The sequence below is a fragment of the Hippichthys cyanospilos genome, chromosome 9, assembly GCF_059441005.1.
Source record: "Hippichthys cyanospilos isolate Australia breed blue-spotted pipefish chromosome 9, RoL_Hcya_1.0, whole genome shotgun sequence".
In the NCBI taxonomy this organism is placed as follows: Eukaryota; Metazoa; Chordata; class Actinopteri; order Syngnathiformes; family Syngnathidae; genus Hippichthys; species Hippichthys cyanospilos.
The window spans coordinates 881,501-887,500 of record NC_142377.1 but is presented as its reverse complement, the minus strand read 5'-3'; positions in this window follow the sequence as shown (position 1 = coordinate 887,500).

The following is a 6,000-nucleotide window of genomic DNA, read 5'->3' as shown; positions in this document are numbered from 1 at the left end:
AAAGAGGGAAAAAGTAAGACCCCTGGGAAATGTAAAAAAAAAAAAACGCCAAAAATGGACATTAAAAATTCATAAGTGTAGATATTGTTGTTTGTCACACATGGGCCACCATACCTTCTGACTTTTCCTATGGCTATACTAGCCCTTGGAGGCAGGTTTTCAATTCGGAAATTTTTAAAACTATTTTTAACAACTATGGAGTAAGATCGCTGTCAAAAAGGCGTATCCGCGTTTTCAATTAGACTACGCGTGTTTTCAGATTTGCATCCGTGTTTTCAGAATTGTATTCGTGATTTCAGATTTGTATCCGTGTTTTACCAATCTCACTCCGTAGATCCATGCGTGCAAATGCAGTTCCATGCGTCCGAAGGAAGATTCATGTTCATGTCTCGCGAGAGTCGTTTTCATATGAGTGGTAAAACACGGATACATATCTGAATACACGAATACAAATGTGAAAACACGCATACGTCTATTTGATAACATGGGTACGCCTTTTTGACAGCGATCTTACTCCATATACAACTGGCACTCTTTTCATCCCTGTACGTGCTTTATTGGGTTACTAAAATTCACACACCAAAACAAGCAAGTTTCTACAATAGCTCGTATTCTATAAATTTTTTTTCCAACTCTACGTGTTACATGTTCCTGGCAATTTTTGTAGAGCTGGGTGAAATATACATTCGGGGCTGCTTCCTTAAATATCTACCGGTGGCGCTACTGAGCCACAATAATTGTGTGAAGGTGAAACCTTCACACTTATGTTATTCTTCACCTTTATTATTATTATTGTGTGAAGGTGAAGCCCTCACACTTATGTTTTTCTCCACCTTTATTATTATTATTGTGTGAAGGTGAAATCTTCACACTTATGTTTTTCTCCACCTTTATTATTGTGTGACAGTGAAACCTTCACACTTATGTTTTTCTCCACCTTTATTATTATTGTGTGAAGGTGAAACCTTCACACTTATGTTTTTCTCCACCTTTATTGTGTGAAGGTGAAACCTTCACACTTGTTTTTCTCCACCTTTATTATGTTTTTCTCCACCTTTATTGTGTGAAGGTGAAACCTTCACACTTATGTTTTTCTCCACCTTTATTACTATTGTGTGAAGGTGAAACCTTCACACTTATGTTTTTCTCCACCTTTATTATTATTATTGTGTGAAGGTGAAACCTTCACACTTATGTTTTTCTCCACCTTTATTATTATTATTGTGTGAAGATGAAACCTTCACACTTATGTTTTTCTCCACCTTTCTTACTATTGTGTGAAGGTGAAACCTTCACACTTATGTTTTTCTCCACCTTTATCGTGCTTTTCTCCACCTTTATTGTGTGAAGGTGAAACCTTCACACTCATGTTTTTCTCCACCTTTATTACTATTGTGTGAAGGTGAAACCTTCACACTTATGTTTTTCTCCACCATTATTGTGTGAAGGTGAAATCTTCACACTTATGTTTTTCTCCACCTTTATTATTATTATTGTGTGAAGGTGAAACCTTCACACTTATGTTTTTCTCCACCTTTATTGTGTGAAGGTGAAACCTTCACACTTATGTTTTTCTCCACCTTTATTGTGTGAAGGTGAAACCTTCACACTTATGTTTTTCTCCACCTTTATTATTGTGTGAAGGTGAAACCTTCACACTTATGTTTTTCTCCACCTTTATTGTGTGAAGGTGAAACCTTCACACTTATGTTTTTCTCCACCTTTATTATTGTGTGAAGGTGAAACCTTCACACTTATGTTTTTCTCCACCTTTATTATTATTATTTTTTTTTTTATTCCGACCGTTTTTTAGGCTCGTTTCAACTCCTTCCCAGTTCATATAATTCATGCCGTTCAATCTTCATATCATTCCACATATTCATGTTTAGTGCGGGTCTTTTTTTCACGTTTCAACTTTTCATCGTTTTCCTACAATTTAAGTTTTTGTACCGTAAAAATGGCCTAATGTTAAGTGAATGGGGTGGTCTTCGTACTTTATTTTTAAACTTTAACGGTTTCCGCGTTTCCTATGTCCCAGTGGCTCATGGGATTTGTGTACTGCATTCGCACTTCATGTTCGTGGGTTCAATCCCAGGCTGCGTCTTTTCGCACATTCAGTGTTTTTTTTTTTCATTTAATTTCGTATTTTCTTTTGCTTTCAACTCCTTCACAGTTAATCCAATTCATGCCGTTCATGCCGTGCTTTTGTATTTTTCAAGGTTCAACTATTCATCGTTTTCCTACAATTTACGTTTTTTATACTATTCATATTTAAAGAATTTAGCCTTTTCAAATTGTTCTTACTTTCATTTCATCTTACTTTTCATTCGACAGTTGAACTTTTCTCAGTTTTTTTAACTTTGTATTATTCGTAATACTTCACAGATTCACCTTCAAACATACTTCATTCCCTTTATATAAAGCTTTTTTACAGTGTGGTCTGACACCGCCCCCCAGTGGCCCAGTGGTAGAGTTGTCATCTTCAACGTGTCCGTGTCCCGGTTCGGGCAAATCGCGTTTCACGTTTACAGTTGTTTTTTCTCTTCTGCTTTTAATTCGGATCATCCACACTTTTTTAAGATTAAAACATTCGGATTTTTTTCAGTTTTCAACTTTGTGTTATTCATATTTTTTCACACATTCACATCATTCCACAGTTCAACTTTGTTCAATTTTTCAACTTTGTATTATTCATATTTCTTCACATTACCATTATACCACAGTTCAACTTTCAGCTAAAATTCAAGTTTTTCTACCGTAAAAAATGGCCTGATGTTAAGTGAATGCTGTGATTCAAAAACATGCAGGATACAAGCCCTCGAGGACTGGAGTTTGAAACCTACAGTTTAGTTACACAAAGTACACCATTTCCCATGATGCCGTCGGGCGGCCATCTTAGACCACTGAAGACTCCAACTCCCATCTGCCCTCATGGGCGGCCATCTTGGATATTTTCTTAGACGTCTCATTACCTGTCACTTCTGCTTCCACCTAGTACAGCATCTGGCTTGGTGAACTCAGCTTGATTCATACATTCAGTTTTTTTCAGTTTTTCAGTTTTCAACTTTGTATTATTCATATTTCAAGCACTAAAAAAACTGAAAAGTTTGCTTAGGGATCATTTTTTAACTCCTGATAATGAGCTAATCATTTGAATGAGGTGGATTTGAATGAGGTGGATTGTGGATTGCTTGAAACTGTGAAGCATTGTGAATAATACAAAGTTGAAAAACTTTGTATTTTCTCTTCTGCTTTTACTTCGGATCATCCACACTTTTTTACGATTCAAACATTCGTTTTTTTTTTCAGTTTCTCAGTTTTTCAACTTTGTCGGATTCATAATTTTTCACAGATTCACTTCATTCTCCAGTTCAACTTTTTCAGTTTTTCATTCATCTTCAAATTCCACAGTTCAACTTTTATTCAGTTTTTCAACTTTGTATTCATATTTCTTCACAGATTCACACCATTCAATCGTTCCACGTAATTCCACTTTTCACCTCCCAAACCTTCAACGGTTTCACCTTCACACGCAATTTCTTCAGAAATTGCACATTTTCTAGTTATTATTATTTTTTTTTTTTTTTATTCCGACCGTTTTTTAGGTACGTTTCAACTCACTCCCAGTTCATCCAATTCATGCCGTTCGAACTTCATATCATTCTACATATTCATGTTTAGTGCGGGTCTATTTTTCAAGTTTCAACTTTTCATCGTTTTCCTACAATTTAAGTTTTTGTACCGTAAAAACGGCCTAATGTTAAGTGAATGGGCTGGTCTTCGTGCTTTATTTTTAAACCTTAACGTTTTCGATATTTCCTATGTCTCGGTGGCTCATGGGATTTGTGTACGGCATTCGCACTTCAAGTTCGTGGGTTCAATCCCAGGCTGCGTCATTTTTTAGTTGTGTGAGTCTTTTTTAGTTAGTGCGGGTCTATTTTTCGAGTTTCAACTTTTCATCGTTTTCCTACAATTTAAGTTTTTGTACCGTAAAAACGGCCTAATGTTACGTGATTGGAGCGTACTTCCTACTTCCTTTTAAAGCGTTCACGGTTTCGTCATTTCCCGTGGCTCAGACGTTCTGTTGACGTATATCTACTACATGTTCGTGCGTTCGATCCCCGCTGTGCCTTTTCACACATTCAGTGTTGTTTTTTCAGTTAATTCAGTATTTTTTTTTGGTTTCAATTCCTTCCCAGTTCATCCAATTCATGCCGTTCGAACTTCATATCATTCCACATATTCACGTGAAGTGCTTTTTTTATTTTTCAAGGTTCAACTATTCATCGTTTTCCTACAATTTACGTTTTTTATACTATTCATATTTAAAGAATTTAGCCTTTTCAAACTGTTCTTACTTTCATTTCATCTTTTCATTCCACAGTTGAACTTTTTTCAGTTTTTGAACTTTGTATTATTCGTAGTTCTTCATAGATTCACGTTCAAAAATACTTCATTCCCTATATTTCAAGCTTTCCCAGTGTGGTCTTACACTGCCCCCCAGTGGCCCAGTGGTAGAGTTGTCATCTTCAACATGTCCGTGTCCCGGTTCGGGCAAATCGCGTTTCACGTTTACAGTTCAACTTTCAGCTACAATTCAAGTTTTTGTACCGTAAAAATTGTCTAATGTTACGTGAATGGTGTTGTTAAGAAGTTTCTGATTATACTTAACGATTTCGTGTTTGAATCGTTCTGTTATTACTATTTACGTCTGGACATGTTTCTCCTGTGGTCATGTGATCTTCCTAGCAACCGCCTAGCAACTAATCACAAGTTGTGTTTCATTCCTCCACTACCAATCAGGACTCTGTTTACACTATCATAGGTTGTTTTGCTCTTTCACCGGTAGTCGGCAGGTATCGTTGTAACGGACAGTCATTTTTTCTGCTTTCAATCATTCTGTGGATTATCTCATTCCTTTCATTATTATTCCGTGCGTCCATGAGAATGTAAGTACAGTTTGAATATGTTGTCCGTTCGTGGTTTTGGATACATGTTTACGTTTGCACTGCTTCACTTTGTCCATTAATGTCTTAAGTTGTTATTGCACCTAAGTTTGGTATAATTGCTAAAGGCAAATATACCGTACTTTTCATACTTCACTTTTAGTATTCACGTTAAAGTTTCATCCACAAAATGTGCGTATTTTTTCGCATGTTTGCCGTGTGTGCCAATGTGATCCTTACGCCGTAAGGGAGTGACGTCACCGCCCACTCAAATCTATTCGGCTCCATTAACCCTTTCCTACCTAACGCACATTTTGGAACGATTGGGTTGAATTCATTCTTCCTATCATTGTACGGTATGTTTGCCTGTGTTGTTTATGTTATTCTAAGCTAATATAGAGTCATATGAGCATATGATGTAACATATTGTACAATGTTAGTTATGTTAGTTATCAATGTTTAGTGAATGTTCTCTGCTCTCCTTTGCAGAGACCACACACCCACAATCAAACATAGAACACACACAGAACACACAAACACAGAAACACACACACACCAACCCAGATAAATAAATAGAACATTATATACAAATAAAGAGTGGCATGAGAGTGTGCATCGTCTTTATGTTCTGCCGGACAACCTGATAAGATTGAGGATCCTCTGAATCAGTCAAGTACAGTCCTTTCAAGGAGGTCACAAGTTTGGACGCTACTCCGACACCTCCATTACAGGTGTGATTCAAAAACATGCAGGATACAAGCCCTCGAGGACTGGAGTTTGACACCTATAGTTTAGTTACACAAAGTAATCCATTTCCCATGTTGCCATCGGGCGGCCATCTTAGACCACTGAAGACTCCAACTCCAATCTGCCCTCATGGGCGGCCATCTTGGATATTTTATTAGACGTCTCATTACCTCTCACTACTGCTTCCACCTAGTACGGCATCTGGCTTGGTTAACTCAGCTTGATTCATACGTTTTAGTTTTTTTCAGTTTTTCAACTCTGTATTATTCACATTTCTTCACTGTTTCACATCAATCCACAATCCACC